Here is a 20,719-nt window from a genome sequence, read left to right as displayed (position 1 = left end):
ATGCTCCCTTACGATTAGATTAGATCTACATCGTGTACAAGATGCACTCTATCGAATAGATTAGATCTATCGTGTATTTGATACACATCGATGTTTAGATTAGATCTAAATTACGTCAACTCTAATGCCTAACATGCCGTGATACCTACCACTACCTCGATCGCATGCTGTTGTTGAATCTGCCAAAGCAGAGCAACACATACTATCTTGGTAGGGTACGGAGGGACAATCTTGGTCCCGCCTATCAACGCATGGGTGAATACAAACTCAATTAGATTGAGTATTCCTAGTTTACTCGGTTGGATCGAGTACAACTATAGGTATTCTTCCAATGGCTGGAAAGGTAGGACAAAATCACGTTTATATTAATTCTCGGGCGTATTAGCCAAAGCTAACTCAAGTTTTAATATAAATGCGGATTTTATCCTATAAACAAGAGTTGCATAGAGATGTAATTGGTAATCGTTACCTACCGATCATACTAAGTCTTGGGCGTATTAGCCAAAGCTAACTCAAGGGTTAGTATGATGTGGATCTTGCCCCACATGAATTATAGAATTCAGTGGGAGCATTATTTAGTTAAAGGCCTAATTAAATGATTAAGAATATGATATTTATTTATGCTTTTATTCTGTCGTAGATAACCATGACGTCAAATACGAACACCTTCTCCCTGCGATCTGTCCTTGAGAAGGACAAGCTCAACGGAGCAAACTTACTGGACTCTGAGAATAGTTCTCACTCAGGAACGTAAACTGTACGTTCTGGAGCAGCCCATTCCGGAGGCTCCTCCTGCCACTGCCCCGCGAGCTGACCGAGATGCTTTCAAGAAGCATCAAGATGACGTATTAGATGTGTCCTGTCTAATGCTCGCGACCATGAACTCTGAGCTTCAGAAGCAACACGAGTTAATGGGCGCTTACGATATGGTTGAACATCTTCGTCAACTATATCAAGGACAAGCGAGGCATGAGAGATTTGAGATCTCAAGGGCACTGTTTCAGTGCAAGATGTCAGACGGGGCTCCTGTAGGCCCATATGTACTCAAAATGATTGGGTACATAGAGAACCTACAAAGGTTGGGGTTCCCACTTGGCCAAGAGCTGACCACTGATCTGATCTTGCAATCCTTGCCGGATAGCTATAGTCAGTTCGTTCTAAACTACAATATGAATGAGATTGACAAGCCACTTGCCGAGCTGCTTAGCATGTTAAGAACTGCTGAGTTAAACCTTAAAAAGGCTAAGCCCAAGACAGTTCTGATGGTTCAGAAACATAAGGGCAAGGGCAAGCCCAAAGGCAAGGGAAAGTCCCAAGCCAAGGGCAAAGTAAAGGCACTGAAGCCTAAAGGAGGGGTCGCCAAGGATGCTACCTGCTTCCACTGCGGTCAGACCGGGCACTGGAAGAGGAACTGCAAGGTATACTTGGAGGATCTTAAGAAGAAGCGAAGTGAGACTTCCACTTCAGGTATATATGTTATAGAAGTCATTCTATCTATTTCTACATCATGGGTATTAGATACTGGATGTGCTTCTCACATTTGTACTGATGTGCAGACGCTGAGAAATAGCAGGGCATTGACAAAGGGTGAGGTGGACCTACGAGTAGGCAATGGAGTAAGGGTTGCTGCTGTTGCTATAGGGACTTATTTTCTATCTTTGCCCTCTGGGCTTGTACTAGAGTTAGTCGATTATTGTTATGTGCCTGCATTAACTAAGAACATTATATCAGTTTCTTGTTTGGACAAGAAAGGTTTCTCGTTTAATATAAAGAATAAATGTTGTTCCGTCTATTTAAACGATATGTTCTATTGTAGTGCACCTCTGATAAACGGACTCTATATTCTAGACCTTGAGAGCCCTATCTATAACATAAATACCAAGAGGTTCAAGTCAAATGACATGAACCAAACCTACCTCTGGCACTGTCGCTTAGGTCATATAAATGACAAGCGCATATCCCAGCTCCATAAGGATGGTATGCTGGACTCATTTGATTTTGAATCATATGAGGTATGCGAGTCATGCCTACGAGGCAAGATAACCAAGACTCCCTTTAGTGGGCACAGCGAGAGAGCGACTGCTTTGTTAGGACTCATACATAGTGATGTATGTGGCCCTTTCAATGTCGCTGCTAGAGGCGGTTACAGGTACTTCATCGCATTTACTGATGATTTCAGTAGATATGGTTATGTGTACTTGATGACACATAAGTCTGAATCCTTTGAAAAGTTCAAAGAATTCAAGAATGAAGTACAGAACCAGCTTGGCAAGAGTATTAAGATACTTCGATCCGATCGAGGTGGAGAATACCTTAGCCATGAGTTCCGTGACTATCTAGCTGAGTGTGGGATTCTATCCCAACTCACTCCTCCTGGAACACCACAGTGGAATGGTGTATCCGAAAGGAGGAATCGTACCCTATTAGATATGGTACGATCGATGATGAGTCACACAGATCTTCCGACATACCTTTGGGGCTATGCTCTAGACACGGCAGCTTTTATACTCAACCGAGTTCCATCCAAGGCCGTGATAAAGACACAATATAGGATATGGACTGGGAGAGATGCCCAGGTGTCTTTCATGAGGATTTGGGGTTGTGAGGCTTACGTACGACGTCAATTCTCAGACAAATTATGACCCAAATCCGACAAGTGCAATTTCATTGGATATCCCAAGGAAACTAAGGGATATTACTTCTACATTCCCAGTCAGCACAAGGTAGTTGTGGCAAAGACTGGGGTCTTTCAAGAAAGGGACTTTGTTTCTAGAAAGACTAGTGGAAGCGCGTTCGATCTTGAAGAAGTTCAAGATGCGAATAATAGCACTAATGCCTCAATGGAAATTGAACTGGAACCACAAAGTGTTGTGGATGATGCTCCACAAGGAGTTGAGGAACAACAACCAGTTCAAGTAGACATTCCTCTTCGCAGGTCTGATAGGGTACGTCGTCAGGAAGCTGTGATGAGACCAGATTCCGAGAGATGGCTAGAGGCCATGAGATCTGAGATGGAATCCATGTACACCAACCAAGTTTGGACTTTGGTTGATCCACCTGAAGGGGTAAAACCCATAGGGTGCAAGTGGGTCTTTAAGAGAAAGACTGACATGGATGGACATATTTATAAGGGTCGCTTGGTAGCTAAAGGTTTCAAGCAGATTCATGGTATTGATTATGATGAGACTTTTTCTCCAGTAGCGATGTTTAAGTCCATTCGGATCATGCTTGCTATTGCAGCCTACCATGACTATGAGATATGACAGATGTATGTCAAAACCGCATTTCTGAATGGAAACCTGCTCGAGGATGTGTACATGACACAACCGGAGGGTTTTGTAGATCCACAGCATACTAGTAGAGTATGCAAGCTGCATAGGTCCATTTATGGACTAAAGCAAGCTTCTCGGAGCTGGAATCTTCGATTCGATGATGCAATCAAACAGTTTGGTTTCATCAAGAATGAAGATGAACCTTGTGTCTACAAGAAGGTTGTAGGGGATATAGTTGTCTTCCTCATATTGTATGTGGATGACATACTACTCATTGGGATGGACATCCCTATGCTTTAGTCTGTCAAGACCTGGCTAGGGAGTTGCTTCTCAATGAAGGACTTAGGTGAGGCATCCCGCATTCTAGGAATATAGATCTATAGAGATAGATCTAAAAGATTGCTTGGCCTAAGTCAGAGTACATACATTGACAAGGTACTCCTTTGGTTTGCCATGCAGAACTCCAAGAAGGGATTTCTGCCGATGTCACATGGCGTGAGTCTTTCGAAGACTCAAGGCCCCTCTTCTAGAGAGGAAAGAGACCGCATGGATCAGATCCCTTATGCTTCAGCCATAGGATCGATCATGTACGCCATGTTATGTACTCGACCTGATGTCTCGTATGCTTTGAGCATGACGAGCAGATACCAGTCAGATCCAGGTGAAAGTCACTGGATAGCGGTCAAGAATATTCTTAAGTACTTAAGAAGGACTAAAGAATATTTCTTAATATATGGAGGCAATGATGAGCTAGGGAAAAAGTTGTTTGCTAGATTGATGACCTACTCATGGGATTATAGATCGCAATCGGGGTTCCTATTTTGCATTAATGGTGGTGCCGGTTGGAATAGTTCGGCGTGGCTGGAGTGATTCTACACGCCAAAGTACATTGCTACATCGAGGCAACAAAGGAGGCGGTTTGGATCCGCAAGTTCATCGCTGAACTTGGGGTGGTTCTAGCATTGTTGATCCCATTGAGCTCTATTGTGACAACAATAGAGCTATAGCACAAGGCTCACACCAGCGGACCAAACACATACTACGGCGCCATCTCATTCGAGATCATCGAGAGGAGATGTGAGATTCGCAAGTACCCAGAGGCTAACATCGCAGATCCCTTGACCAAGGCTTTGGCACAGAAGAAGCATGATGGTCACACTAGGTCATTTGGGCTTAGAGCCTACACTGATTGGCACTAGTGCTAGTGGGAGATTGTTAGCTAGAGCCCTAGAGTCAATCATTTGATGATTGTATTTTGGACTTATTGTATCATATTCTATATAAATAAAGACATTTGGATTTTGGTTATTATACTTACTTGTATTTGTGCCAAATAAACTAAGTATAATAATGTCCTTGAGTAGACGGTTCTCACCTATATCAATCGGTTAGTTGAACCGATAGTGAGATGATGTAGGGAACACTACTCTTAATCATTCCTAGTCGAGTATTAACATTCATGGACAATGTTAATGCAATAAGACTAGCATGTAGGTCAACTCGATGACTTGATCTCACAAGTCATGGATATAGAGATATCAAGTTGACACATGGGTATACATTAGAGAATGTATACTGAATGACCCGCCATGAGAAAGTATCATGGATCGTTATATGAGTGTCATATACTTTCTCATGTGGCTATTAGTATGACTACTAGTCCTTATACCTGAAGTCACCATAGATCCCTACATAAAGAGTTATGTACTTTGGTTTCGTCAAACGTCACCCGTAACTGGGTGGACTATAAAGGCGATTACTGGGTATATAACAAATTATGCAGAGGGATGTGAGTGATGTAGATGGGATCTATCCCTCTTATATGACGGGAGAGACATCGGTATTCTTGATAGAGTGAGACCACGAAGTGCATGACCATGCCCAAATGAGTCAATATAGGATATTGAGCTCATTTGATTTAGTGAGTCTACTTGGAGTTCAAGATTTAGATTGGTCAGAGGATGACACGGTCTATGCCTCACGTTGACCAATCTAGATGTCTAGGATAGAAGGACACTTGTCATATTTTGTGAGGAGTCACAATTAGTAGTCACAAGGTGATGTCGGATCTCGACATTCTTGTAACTTGGGTAGTAATGATGTGTTGCTAGATACCGCTCATTACTTATGCTCCTAAATGGGTTTAGGGCATTGCCAACGTTACAAGAACCTATAGGGTCACACACTTAGGACAATTAGATGGAGATTAGGTTCATATGATGAACCAAGAGGATTAGATTCATTTGATGAATGAAATTGGATTAAGAGTAATCCTAATTGAGCTAACTTGAGTTCGACTCAAGTTGATTCATGTGTTCAATGAGTCTAATTTAGATTTTGACTCATTGAATCAATTTAATTAAATGAATTAGATTCATTATATTAAGTTGGCTTGAATCAAATGGTTGGATTCGATCAACCATGGAAGAGATTTGGTCAAGTTTGACTTGACTTGAGAGGAAGATTAAAAGTCAAGTTTGACTTGACTTTATGCCACCTCATTGGTGAGTTGGCATTGATGTGGACCAATGATGTTACTCCACATCATCATGGGTGCCACCTCATGGAAGTTACAAAGCCATTCTCTTTAATGGCTTCATATTAATTGCAATTAATGCAATTAATTTGGGAGTTTCACAATGGAGAGTGGCCGGCCACTTTTGATTTGAATGAGAATTCATTTTTCATTCAAGTGTGTATCTTCTACCTTCTTCCTCTCAAGCTCTCCCTCTCCTCCTCAACTTGGCCGAACCATACATAGGTGCTAGCACACCTTTTGTGTGGTTTTCTCCACCTACGTGTTCGTGTGGATACTTCTAGAGGAGTATCTATCTTGATACTCTTGAGATCCGGCACCGTTTGGACGAGCGGGAACGCGAAGGGCTTCTCTTCAAAGGTATAAAAGTTTTTCTTCATGTAGATCTAGGAGTAGATCTAAGTTGTAAACTCATACTCGTAAATTTTGTTCTATACTCTTCACACGAGATCCGTTGGCTAGGGTGATTCGGGGTTTCCGCGACGCGAAAAGCGGTTTTTGCGGCCCGAAAAACCCAACAATACTAAGTTAGTAAAAACTCATTAAGCGCTAATTATATAATCCCTTGTAGAGATTTGGCACATATTTCAATGCGATGACTATGAAAAGTCTGGTTAAAGGGATACCCTTTGTCACTAGGGCCCTTCGGTTATACAATCCAAAGAATCTCTATGTGGTGACCCAACCTTTGTTGGTGCGGAAAGCATCCGACGATCAAACTTTAGTTTTGATAATGGCAAAAGAGATTCAAAGTTAAGGTTAATTGTTATCTAACGATTTTATTTGAGATTATCAGTAAAGTTCTAACTGCGGTTAGACAAGTGTAAAATTCTAAGGGGCAGTAACCTTGGTCCTAGGGGGTGGCAACCATAGGTGGAGGAAAACCCTAAGGGGCGGCAACCTTAGGTCATACGGGGTGGTAACCCTAGGTAGAGGAAAACTCCTAAGGGGGAGGGGGTAACCTTAGGTCCTAGGGGGTGGTAACTCTAGGTGGAGAAAAATCCTAAGGGGTGGTAACCCAAGGCAGAAAATCCAATCGGTCTGGAGGACCAGACTGGCAAACAGGTATGTTCTCCTGAGTAGAGTAGGTGAGGACGTGTTCCCCGGAAGAGGGAACAATAGGCGTCGGTTCGACCTAGGATTTTCGATTGGAAATCTGAAGTCAGAACTGGACAGCCCGGAGGCTGTCAAACATTTCATCTATTATTTTTGTTATGAGCTAACATTGTGCTGTAGTGTATTTTGTGTAACGCCCAACAATTTCATATGAATTTCTTTTAAGAATAAGAGAAAATGAAACCAAAAAGAAAAGAAAAAAGAAGAGTGGTCAAGGCTTGAACCTTGAACCTCTTAACAAGTGGCAAGTTTTAAGTAGTATGGGATAACCAATAGCCCAGGAGGAAGTATTGTTAGGAAGGAAAGGGAAATTGTAGTTAAGGGTAGGGAGGGTGAAGGGACACCTTTCTCCCTTCACTTAGAAGAAAAGTTTATCTTTTCTTTCCCCTTTTACTTAGAAGAAAAGTTTATACTTCCTTTCTCCATCCACTTAAAATGAAAAGTTCATTTTCTTTTCTCCCTTCATTTAGAATAAATGGAAATAAGAGAAAGAAAAGTTATTCTTTTTCTTCTTCCTCCTTCTTCTCCCTCCATCGAAACCCTAAGTCTCTTCTCCCCCATTGCCGAACTCAAGCTAAAGGTTTCTTCCTAGGAAAACTTCACAAAGAGAAGTCCCTAAAACATACGTCTTCTTACAAGCAAAATAAGGAAAAGGGAGTTCTAGAAGCGAAAAGTCTTCTTCTTCTTCTCCACCAAGGGTATTTTCTTAGTAAACCAAGCAAGAGGATGTAAGTATTCCCCTCACCTGCAGTACAAGTAGTTTTCCTCATTGTTTTATTTATGTAGCTTAAAAAAAACCTAGGAACATACCCTTGAAGTTTCGGCCAAGAAGGAAATGAAAAGGGCTTAGGGAAGTTTAATTCCAACTAGACTTACTTATGTTTTCTTCTATGTTATGCTATGTATTATGTGATATTAGTTTAAAGTTTCATGTTTAAAGTTGCTTAAAAGAAACCTAGATTCATGCTCTATAGGTTTCAGCCAAGACTTGAAATTAAGGTTAGAAACTCATTTATGCTTGCTAAAAGTCTCACTTGCTATGCCATGTATCATGTGATATTAGTTTAAAGTTTCATGTTTAAAGTTGCTTAAAAGAAACCTAGAATCATGCCTTATAGGTTTCGGCCAAGACATGGAATTAGGGTTTGTAGAAAGTTCAAAACCCCAACTATGCATGATATTGACTCTCTATGATATGCTATGTGATATGTGAACCTTATGTCACCATGTTATGCTTATGCAAGGCTTATGTATGATGAAATGCCTAAGAGTTGCTTCCCTATAAGTTGGGATTAAGAGCACTCTCTATGATATAACAATGAACATGATATGTTATTTTACTTTTGTATGGCTTGAACCGGGCCCTAAGCATGGTCCAGGGGTTGGGCTCCTACGTCGTCCCTAGGTCGAAGCACGGGTCTAGTTCCCTAGTAGGTTCGGGATTAGCTACCTCGGATTTATTTAGGGATGCGTACAATTCATGTATGTGGTACAATGTCGGGCCCTTATGTTGTGATTTATGTTTAAGTACCTATATGATATATGTTTTCAAAAGAAAATTTTTGCATATACTTATTTCATGCTATTTGATTATTATGCTTCATGAAGATGCTCTCTTGTGATATGTTTATGATGCCTAAATGAACATGCTACTACTTTATGTTTATGCTCTCGTATGCTATGTTTATGATTTGCCAAATGAGTATGACACTACTTTATGCTATTATGCAAAAATGTTAAATCTATGTGTTGGTTAGATGAACATGTCATTACTGTATATCAATTTCATAATGTATGTTTTGTGAGTAGGAAAGGATCTTACTAAGCCTATGTGCTTATAGTTTTACTTTCCCTTGTACTGCAGAAAAGGGTAAAGAATGGCTAAACTAAAGGGAGCAGCAGGAGGGGCAAAGGATGTGTGTGCTAGTGGCATGGTGGAAGAGATCTGTTTGTGTTTCAAGACTTAGGCATGTTCTAAGTTTTGAATGTTAACTTGTTTTCTACTTGATGCTTTTATGGTTGCTACTTGATATTAACTTGAACTTGTTTGGATGGTTGATGCTTAATGTGAACTTATACTCTCTTTTGCTTCCATGAAACCTTGAAATGTTAAGCACTTGTTTAAGTAGAGAATTGTTAAGATCCTTCTCATCATGCTTGAATTGTTAAGTGATGGATGACTAGATACTTGGTTTATACTTCGAACCCCACATCCTTGTTCATAAATTGTGTTTAGACTCCTGTATTTCCATCATGTTAGTTATCATGAACTTTCTTAAAAAAAAATACCAAGTGCCCCTTTAGAGAACAATATACATGTTTAGTAGTTCATTCCCTCTTATTTGGTACGCTTTATGCTCTAGTTAAAAACAATCATGTATCATGTTTCAAGTAATAGATATTAAATCAAGTTATATGCATGAATGCTAGCATGTATACATGTTTTGTTTATATGCTTAAATTTAATTCCTTCTGCTGCAATGATTGCATATGCATGTATGTATGTTCGCGTAGCGCCGCCCTTGCTATCAGTAGAGGAAGGACGGGCATTACAGTTTGGTATCAGAGCAGGTCTGCCTTTCCACTACACACACATCAAGCCTCCATCCTGCCGCTCCATGTAAGAAGTTTTATGCCTACTCTATTTCTTTTATGTATGATAAGGAATGCTTTAGTTTAAGTATGCCTGGATGTAGGCTTGGAGGTGCCTCAAAGAGTGATGGAGGGGCCTTCAACCAGATAAGCTGCGACCACTTCTGTGCTGATCCGTGCGGCTAACTCAGCAAGTTGGTGGTGCCTTGGACAGGCTTGGAGGCGCCCTCAACAAGCTATTTACACTTCAACCAGCATCTTAGCAACTCAAGCAAAAAGCAATCCTACTTCTGTACGCTGCTAACGAGACTTTCCGGTTGAGCTACGACAAGTCCCCAATGATCCGAAGCTTCAAGATTGTCATTTTTCGTCGATATAATTGTCATTTCAAATTTAATATTGTACTTCAAAATTGTAATCTTTAACGATATTATAGTTGTTGCCCACCGAAAATGATCAACGATCGCGGGCCATGGAGTAGGAGTCACCTAAGACTCCGAACCAAGTAAATCTTGGTGTCCCTGTCTTTTGTGTCTTTAATATTTCCATTGCATTACTCCGATACATTTTTAAATCGATAGTTCTCCTATTACGAAATGCTTGAAAGCCATGACGCTATTCACCCCCCCTCTAGCGCTATTCACCCCCCTCTAGCACGATCTCAATCCAATAATTGGTATCAGAGCAGGGTAGCTTTAATTTGGTGCAACCACTAATCAAGCATTCTTTTTGTAGTGATTTTAGTTTTTCGAAGTCGATCGGAATCAGTATTCTTGCCGTCTTCCGATCTTATTTTTTCATAATCGTACTATTTTTCTCGAAGTTAGTGCAACACAACTCGAGAACGTAATTTACTCTTATTTTTATACCGCACTGCTAATCCAGGATCAAGACCTGGGACATTCTTTTCATTCATTTTTCTTGGGTTAGATCTAAAATGGCTTTCCAAGAAGGGTTCAACACTGCTCGTTCACCGCTCTTCTCCGGAGATGATTTCGGATACTGGAAGGGTCGGATGGAGGCGTATCTCCAGACTCACTTTGAAGTCTAGATGATCGTCAAAACTGGGCTTCAACTACCAACTGACGGCACCGGCAAGCAACTACCATACGAGGACTGGGACGCAACTCTTATCAAAAAGGTAGAAGTGAACACCAAGGCAACTTGCACCTCCAGTGTGGCCTATCGAAGGAGGAGCTTAACTGTTGGATCGAGACGTGCTAGAGGGGGGTGGGGATGAATAGCGTCATGGCTTTCACTTGCTTCGGATTCGTAAAACATGTTCAGAATAAAGCAGCGGAAAAATAAAATACACAGAAGGACCCAAGTGGTTTTACTTGGTTCAGAGCCTTGGGCGACTCCTACTCCAAGGCCCATGCTCGTTGAGCATTTACTTTGGGCAATTCACTATGAAAGCGCAAGGTTACAAATTTGTATTACAAAAGAATAATTAAAAGACTATATCGATAACCAAAAATATAGAAACTGGAGCTCAGGGTCGTCGGGAACTTGTCGTTGCTTGGCCGGGACGTTTCTTGAGCAGAACGCAATGGAAGAATACTTTAGAAATCGTTGAAATAAGCTGCTGCTCGAACACCCCTTTTATATAGTGCTGGAGGCACCTCAAACCTCATCCAAGGTGCCTCCAAGCCTCCGGGTCAACCACGTGGATCATCGCTGAACTGGTCGCAACTCATCCACTTGAAGGCGCCTCCAAGCCACTCCAAGGCGCCTCCAAGCTCTGGTCCGAGGCGTCTCCATCTCCATCGGAGGTGCCTCCAAGCCTATTGCGCAGCCAGCTTCTGCTTTGCACCCGAGGCGCCTCCAAGCTCCATGGAGGCTCCTCGGACACTGTTCATACGAGGCTCAACCTTGTTCTTTTGTACTTGCAAGACATGTTAGACCCAAAACACAAGCATATCTTACAATACAAAAGTTAGCACATATAATATCATAAATATAAAGTTTGACAGTCATCGGACTGTCCGGTTCTGACTTCGAATTTCCTACTAGAAACCCTAGGTCGAACCGACGTCTACTGTTCCCTCTTCGGGGAACACATCCTCACCTACTCCACTAAGGAGAGTTTACCTTTGCTAGTTCGATCCTCCATATCGACTGGACTTTTGCTCAGCGTCCGTTGCTTCCGGTCTTCATGATGGACGTTTGGTCCACGACCCGTCCAGACTTCCACCCGGTTCGCGACACCAAGATTTCAACCTAGGGCTACCGACCCCTAGGATTTTTGCCCGAAGCTCCGACCTGTCAAGACTACCCGCATAGGGTTACCACCCTCTATCACCTAGGGTTACCACCCCCTAGGGTTTTCCACTTACCTAACCGTAGCTAGGACTTTGCTGAAACACTCAATCATACACATTAGATATCAATTAAACTTAACTTTGATTCCCTTTGCCATTATCAAAACTAAGGTTCAATCATCGGATGTTTTCTGCACCAACATTAACCACGTCGGCCCTTTCTCCAGCGCCAAGGAATTGTGGGAGATGCTGATCGAGCTTCATGAAGGGACACCCGACACCAAGGTAAGTAAAAGGGATTTAATACTTAATAAACTATATAATATTAAAATGCAGGAAAACGAGACGGCTAGCCAACTCCACGCCCGGATACAAGACCTACTGAACGGGCGTCATGCGATCGGACAACAAGTGGAGAGTCGTGACATATTGAGGTATGCCTTAAACGCCTTTCCGAGGAACACCTTGTGGGCATCCATGGTAGATGCTTACAAGGTCTCTAAGGATCTTTTTTCTATTAAACTAGATAAATTATTTGTAGAATTTGAGTTACATGAATAGATTAACTCACGTCCGATCGAGAAAGAGATTGCTTTAGTTACAGGTACAAGCAGAACCCGGGAAACTAAAACAAAGCGAAGAATCGAACCGGAATAAAAAGAAGAACCAGATTCAGATGACGACGATGACGAGCTCACGACAGAACTCGTCAACCTGGTATGGAAACTCTATAGATAAAAGAGGGACTTTAACAAGAAGGACGTCAAAAAGGTAATCCAGTCCAAGGATGCCCAACCAAAGGTGAAGTTCGAGGTGACGTGCTACGGGTGTAACCAAAAGGGGCACATCAAGGCCAACTGTCCAAACCAGAAAGATACAAAAAAGGCAAGAAGGAAGAAGGTCCTGAAGGCAACTTGGGACGAGTCGTCTTTAGAGGAGTCCGACGATGAAGAACTCGAGCAAACGAGTTTTCTCGCAATGACGGCCCAGGACCAGATCAATGAATCCAGAAGCGAGGATGAATCCGAGGCTGAGTCCGAGAGAAGCCACGGATCTACATCCATTTACAAAGGGACAACCCCCTCTAAACATAAAGATTTGGATCAATGGATGCTAGATAATGGATGCTCCAGACACACGACTGGAGACAGACTGAAATTCACGAAGTTGAAACTCAAGAACCTAGGGTCTGCCGCGTTTGACAACGACGGAACCCTTAAAGTAATCGAAATAGATAGCATCCAACTAAATTCTGATTTTTACATTCGAAAAGTATTATTAGTTGAACAATTCAATTTCAATTTACTTAGTATTAGCCAGTTATGCGACTCAGGATATTTAGTCACATTTTTAAAAACTGAATGTATAATTAAGAATATTAATAATCCTGAAATTAAACTTAAGGGTATTAGGAAAAAGAATATTTATACTATTGACCGACCAACTTCCTCACTAAAGTGTTTATTAACACAACAAGAGGAACCTGAGTTATGGCACAGGAGACTGGGTCACACTCATACTAGACTTATTTCAAAAATGAGTCAAAATGGTCTAGTTAGAGGTCTGCCCAAATTAAAATTTATTGAAAATTCAACTTGTGATGCTTGTCAACAAGGTAAACAAACCAAGTCAAACCATAAGTTAACCAACCTAAACAGAACAACTTCAATACTTGAGCTCGTTCACCTTGATTTGTATGATTCACATGGAGCCAAGTCACTAAGCAAAAATCAATATTGCATAGTAATAATCGATGACTACTCAAGATTTACTTGGGTAAAGTTTTTAAAAATGAAAGATGAAACCTTTGAAGTATTTAAATTTTTTTGCAAATTAATAGAAAATGAAAAAGACACTCAGATAAAAAGAATTAGAAGTGACCATGGGGGAGAATTTAAAAACCATAACTTTATTGAATTCTTTGAAACTAATGGGTATAAGCATGAATATTCTTGCCCTAGAACCCCCCAACAAAATAGTCTAGTAGAATGTAAAAATAGAACTCTACAAGAAGTCTCTAGAACCATGTTAAATGAATATAAACTATCTAATCAATTCTGGGCTGAAGCAATTAATACAGCCTGTTATATACAAAATAGAATTTTAATTAATAAAAGTCAAAATAAAACACTGTATGAAATATATTATAAATAAATTCCTAACTTACACTATTTAAAAGTATTTGGGTGTAAAGTATTCATCTTAAACACCAAAGATTACTTAGGAAAATTTTCATCAAAAATAACCCCAGGAATATTTTTAGGGTACTCAACAACCAGTAGGGCATACAGAGTTTATAACAAAAACACCCTAAAAGTTGAAGAAATTGTAAATGTAATATTAGATGAAGAAAATAAAATACCCAATAAAATAATACAGAAAATGCTAACTCAAGATATATAGAAGATGATGAAGAAAACCTACTTAAACCTAGTGACTCACGAGAACCAATTACTAACCCAAATATAAGGCCAAATAGAACAAGTACTAATCACCCGTCTGACCAAATTTTGGGTGATCCAACTTAAGGAGTCAGAACTAGGTTATCCTATAGGAACCTAAGCCAGATAGCCCTTATTTCTAAAATTGAACCCAAAACTATAGATAAAACCCTACCAGACCCAGACTGGACCTTAGCGACGCAGGAAGAGTTAGCCCAATTTTAAATAAATCAGGTATGAGAATTAGTACCTAAACCCATGAACAAGACTATAATTGGTACTAAATGGGTTTTTAGGAACAAATTAGATGATCAGGGCAATATAGTCAGAAACAAAACTAGATTAGTAGCCAAAGGATTCAATCAAGTAAAAGGGTTAGATTATGATGAGACCTATGCCCCTGTAGCCAGACTTGAATCCATTAGGATGCTGCTGTCCTATGCAGCACACAAGGGATTCAAGCTATACCAAATGAACATAAAATCTGTATTTTTAAATGGATTTATTAAAGAAGAGATAAATGTAGGTCAACCCCCAGGATTTGAGGACTTAGAACATCCAAATCATGTCTTTAGACTAAAAAAGACCCTTTATGGACCAAAACAAGCTCCTAGGGCTTGGTATGAACGTTTGTCCAATTATCTGATATCAAAAGAGTTTAACCAAGGTCAAATAGATCCAACCCTCTTTGTAAAAACCTTAGAAAAAGATATCTTTATAGCTCAAATTTACGTAGATGATATAATTTTTGGATCAACCAACTCCAAATTTTTAAAAGAATTTACCAAATTAATAGAAGCTAAATTTGAAATGAGTCTGGTAGGTGAATTGAACTTTTTCTAAGATTTAAAAATTAAACAAACCAAAGATGGAATTTACATTTATCAAACTAAATATGCTAAGGAACTAGTTAGAAATTTTGGAATGGAAAACTCAAAAAATATTAATACACCTATGACCACTAATATTAAAATTAACTCAGACTTAGAAAGTAAACAAGTAGACTTGAAATACTATCGAAGTGCGATAGGGGGTCTACTGTATCTAACTGCGAGCCGACCAGATATTCTTTTCGTAGTAGGTATGTGTGTAAGATTCTAATATTGTGCAAAAGAGTCTCACTTAACCTTTATTAAAAGAATACTAAGGTATATTAAAAGGACTCTAAATGTAGGATTATGGTACCCTAGGTCTTGCATGCTAGACCTAACTAGCTACTCAGACTCAGACTATGTCGGGTGCAAGCTAGATAGAAAAAGCACAAGTGGTAGCTGTCAATTTCTATGTCAGTGCCTAGTAAGTTGGTCAAGTAGAAAGCAACACTGTGTTGCTTTATCTACCACTGAAGCTGAGTATATAGCCCTAGGTGAATGTGTATCTCAACTGTTATGGATGATTCATACACTAAAAGATTATCAACTAGAATATCAGAAAATAAAAATTTCAATTGATAATATAAGTTTAATTAATCTAACCAAAAACCCAATTCACCACCCAAGGACTAAACATATAGAAGTAAAGCACCACTTTGTAAGGGATCACGTAGCTAAGGGTGATATTGTACTTAACTACGTTGAGTCAAAATCAAACCTAGCTAACATATTCACAAAGCCCTTACCTAAACTTGAGTTCAGTTCACTTAGAAGACAAATAGGGATGCACTTAGTAGAATAGAACTCATTCTCTGCTTACTTTTCTCAACTTATTTTAAAATTTTTTTTAATCTTAGGAAAAGTATTTTTCAAAATTCTAAATTTTGTTAGTTTTTCAAAAAATCCGGTTTAGCCTAGGAATTCACCCCTAGAAATCATGTTCCCATAGTTTTCAGCCAGAGTATTTCACAAGCACACTAGGCTTACCTTGTTTGTGTTTGAAAAACTTAGAATGGGGTGAGATGCATAGAGTACAGTCTAGACTTCAAAATGCTTATTTCTGTGCATCGTAGTAAGTTTGGACAATAAATACCAATATATATTAATCAAGTTAAGTTATCCAGTCTTAGTTAAATCTAACTAGAATTCTAAGCTTAACTTGACTAACCGAGTGAAAACTGTTGCCCTCTAGGAAATCAGCTAGTAACTAATGGTTAGACATGTGGCCAAGGAATTTAAGTATTTACCTTTCAGTTACTCATGCTTGGACTTTAGGAATATTTTTTTGATTTTGTTTTGTTTCTCCAAAGTGAAAATGACCTTAGTTAAAATTTTACAAGTTTTTCAAGTTAAGCATTTTTCAAAAAATTTTTAAGATTTAGCTTATTTTCAAAAAGAAAAATCTTTTTCAAATTTGACTAAGTTTCTATGTTTCAAACTTATTAAGTGTCTTTCAAAAGTGATTCCAAAATTTTTATGCTAAGTGTCTTTCAAAAGCTTATTAAATTTAGCAAAGTACTTCAAAATATTAGCTAAGTTACTTTTCCAAAATACTTCACTTAGCTAAAAATACTTTTCCAAACTTAGTTTTTAAAGAAAAGTTATGTTTTTATAATTTCCCTTAGCTATAAGTTTTATAATGCAATTAATTCCAACAAGCTAAGTGTTTATTAAAGCATGTTTTATCCTCTATTTAAAAGCCTTTATGGTTCTTCTCTCTTTAAAAGCTAAACGTTTATTTAACACCCTATTTTTTCAATTATTTTCCTTCTTTTTCTCCCTTAGTTATTTTGATATATGGAAAAGGGGAGAGTATAGGAAAATTCAAAGAAAGTATAAGAAAATTCAAAGAAAGCTTTAAAACTTAAAAAAAAAAATTCTAAAAGGGGGAGCTGTAATTAAGGGGGAGTTGTAATTAAGGGGGAGCTTATCGTTGTATATGCTAAAATTGTGCTATCGTTATGCTTGTGCCTATGTTTGGTGATGCTTTGTATCTTTTCATTATTATCCTTTTTACTTAACTTTGAATTTCGGTTGCCATAATATAAAAGGGGGAGATTGTTGGTGCGGGAAGCATCCGACGATCAAACCTTAGTTTTGATAATGGCAAAAGGGATTCAAAGTTAAGGTTAATTGTTATCTAACGATTTTATTTAAGATTTTCAGGAAAGTCCTTAGTACGGTTAGGCAAGTGTAAAATCCTAAGGGGTGGTAACCTTAGATCCTAGGGGGTGGTAACCCTAGGTGGAGAAAAACCCTAAGGGGCGGCAACCTTAGATCCTTGGGGGTGGTAACCCTAGGTGGAGGAAAAATCCTAAGGGGGGGGGGGGGGGTAACCATAGGTCCTAGGGGTGGTAACCCTAGGTGGAGAAAAATCCTAGGGGTTGGTAACCCTAGGTCATAGGGGGTGGTAACCCTAAGCAGAAAGTCCAGTCAGTTTGGAGGACCGGACTGGCAAACAGGTATGCTCTCCTGAGTGGAGTAGGTGAGGACGCGTTCCCCGGAAGAGGGAACAGTAGGCGTCAGTTCGACCTAGGGTTTCTTATTGAAAATATAAAGACAAAACCAGACAGCCCAGAGGCTGTCAAACATTTCATCTATTATGTTTGTTATGTGCTAACGTTGTGCTGCAGGGTATTTTGGGACTAACATATCTTAAAGGTACTAAAACACAAAGATTTTCCTCGGATGAACAGTACCCGAGGTGCCCTCATGGAGCTTGAGGCACCTCGGGTGCAAGGAAGATGCAGTGCACGCAGCAGGGCTGGAGGTGCCTTAGACGGGCTTGGAGGCACCTCAAAGGGTGATGAAGGCGCCTTCAACCAGATAAGCTATGACCACTTCTGTGCTGATCCGTGGGGCTGACTTGACAAGTTATAGGCGCCTCAGACAGGCTTGGAGGCACCCTCAACAAGCTATTTAAGGCCACTTCGATCAACAGCTTAGCAACTCAAAAAAAAAGCAATCCTACTTCAGTACGCTGCTAATGAGACATTCCGATTGAGCTACGACAAGTCCCTGACGATCCGAAGCTTCAAGATTGTCATTTTTCATCGGTATAATTGTCATTTCAAATTTAAGATTGTACTTTAAAATTATAATCTTTAACGATATTATAGTTGTTATCCACCAAAAGCGATCAACGATCGCAAGCCTTGAAGTAGGAGTCACCCAAAGCTCCGAACCAAGTAAATCTTGGTGTCCCTGTCTTTTGTGTCTTTAATATTTCCACTGCATTACTCTGATACATTTTTAAATCGATAGTTCTCCGATTACGAAAGCGTGAAAGCCACGAGCGCTATTCACCCCCCCTCTAGTGTGATCTTGATCTAACAACCTTCAGATCCATATACATCCACCACTTACACATTTTATCTAACACATATAAGGCACAACACATATCGAACAATTAATGAACACATCATAGAATAAGGAAATTGGCATATGCATAGTTTATATATCAATGTCACATCATAATTACTCCCTACATCCTATAACTCGAAGATTACTTTATGAAATAAGAAGAATAACTCAAAGACATAAAATAGAGCATACTTATAACCCCAAATCTAAGAGAGGAGAAGAAGAAATGCCTATTGAGGTGATTGTAGTCGTCTTTGAGATATTTCCTTACTCCGGAGGTGGACAGATCATTGAGATCATAGGAGATATAGGTTCTAGGGTTTCCCCTAGAGGGAGAACCCTTCTCCAAGGAGAGGGGGTGAAATCCTGTAACGCCTGAAAATTCTCAAAACTATTTTAGAATTATTCTATGATTTTTCTGGAATTTTTAGATATTTTTCCGGAAAAAAATCGGAGTATCGGAAGTAGCAAAAATAATTAGAACCGTAAAATAGCTTAGGCGGGAATCGAACCCGAGACCTATGGTTTACGGATAAGATTAGTAACCGGTGAACCCAGCAGGGCCGTGCTGAAAGAAAGGAGAACCAAATATATTTATATTAGAGTTGGGTTCATTAAACCACTTAATATAAATAATAAACTTAAGTTGGAGTTGGGTTATTTTTATTTTTTGTTCGGCACCTTCTCCTCTCAAACCCTCACGCCGGCGCCCCTCTTCTTCTCCTCTTCCTCACGCACGGCACACCAAGCCCAAGGTTCATCGGTTCACCTTCCGGCGACGACTCCAACACGAAAGAGGTTCTTCTCCGGGAGAGGAACGCGAAGACGTGATCGGATCGTCGAGAGGATCACCTCCACCGGAACTCTAGCGAATAGAATCGTAAGAAATTATGATCAAGAGGTAAGAAACCCCTCACCTGCAGTATAATAGCTCCGTTTGGATTTTCTATGCATTAGCTTAGTAATATGCAGATTTTGTTGACATGTAGGGTGTTTTAACCCTCCTCTTAGATTTAGGGATTTTAGTTGAGCACCTTTAGATGGGTCGGACACGCTTACCCTCTTCAGTTGGGGTTGTAGACGTTGTCGGGTGTCTAAAGGTGATCTCCCTAATAAAGAGGAGAGTTGGGGCACACTAAGTGCTCGACAAAATAACTAGATCAGTAAAAATGCAACTTAGGCATTTTAATAGTACAGTTAAATGCATTAAAAGCGTTTAAAATGGTAAATCAGTTTATTTTAGCTATATGGGACTACGGTCCAATGGGTGGGCTCCCACAGTCGCCTCTAGGTTCAGATAACCTAGCTCTAGGTTCAGATAACCTAGAAACAGCATGTTATATCAGTTAGCTATAGATATCAGTATTTTATTTTCAGTGGCACTGTACTGGATTAGATATCCATTGGGTTGGACTCCCACAGTCGTCCCTAGGTTCAGATAGCCTAGACAACCCTGCTAAATTCGGGACTTGCAACCCCGGGTCTAGTAGGGATGCGCGCACAGCAAGTACAGTTGCCGGGCCCAAACAGCATGATTATGTATTTTCACTTATTATGTATTAGATTTCAAAACTCAAAATCCATTATGCTAGTTGAGTTTGTTTCCAGTTACAGATTTAGTTTCAGTTAGTTTAGCCTATATTCAGTTCAGTGTTTATTTGGTTGCTTTGCCATGATTCAGTGCTTATGTCATGCTTATATGTTATGCCTTACAATTTCAGTATGCCATGTCTTAGCAAGTTCAGCACATATTTTCAAATAGCATGATTTAAAAACATATTGCATCGAATGCATGATTTTGTGAGGTAGATGGTTTCTTACTAAGCTTTAAGCTTACAGATTCTACTTTTCCTTATACTGCAGATAAAGGTAAAGGAAAGATGGACTAACAGAGGAAGCTGGAGGGCAATGCAAAGATGGTGTGTGTGGCAGGAACTGGAATCAAAGGTCCTTAGGGGACGTAGCAAATTGAGCATTAGACTCTTTAGCATTTACTTTAGCATTTTATTTATTGGTTTTGGTTTCCATGTTCTAGGCACTTTTAGTTATGTGTTGCCATGAATTCCTAAACTATGCCTATATTAAGTCAGATTACTAGTTTATGTCGTTGGAATGTTATTATATGTTGTTAGAATAGTTGTGATGCATTAGTTAGGTGTTAAGTGGGGTTTTGGCACGCCAAAGTGCTGAAATCCGAGTCCCCGGGTGAAATCAGGCTCTGATCGGTCTCCCGACCGATCAGGGCCTGGCCGTGTCACTGGATCGG

This window comes from Zingiber officinale, chromosome 10A (genome assembly GCF_018446385.1).
Source record: "Zingiber officinale cultivar Zhangliang chromosome 10A, Zo_v1.1, whole genome shotgun sequence".
In the NCBI taxonomy this organism is placed as follows: domain Eukaryota; kingdom Viridiplantae; phylum Streptophyta; class Magnoliopsida; order Zingiberales; family Zingiberaceae; genus Zingiber; species Zingiber officinale.
Note: the sequence above shows the minus strand (reverse complement) of the source record.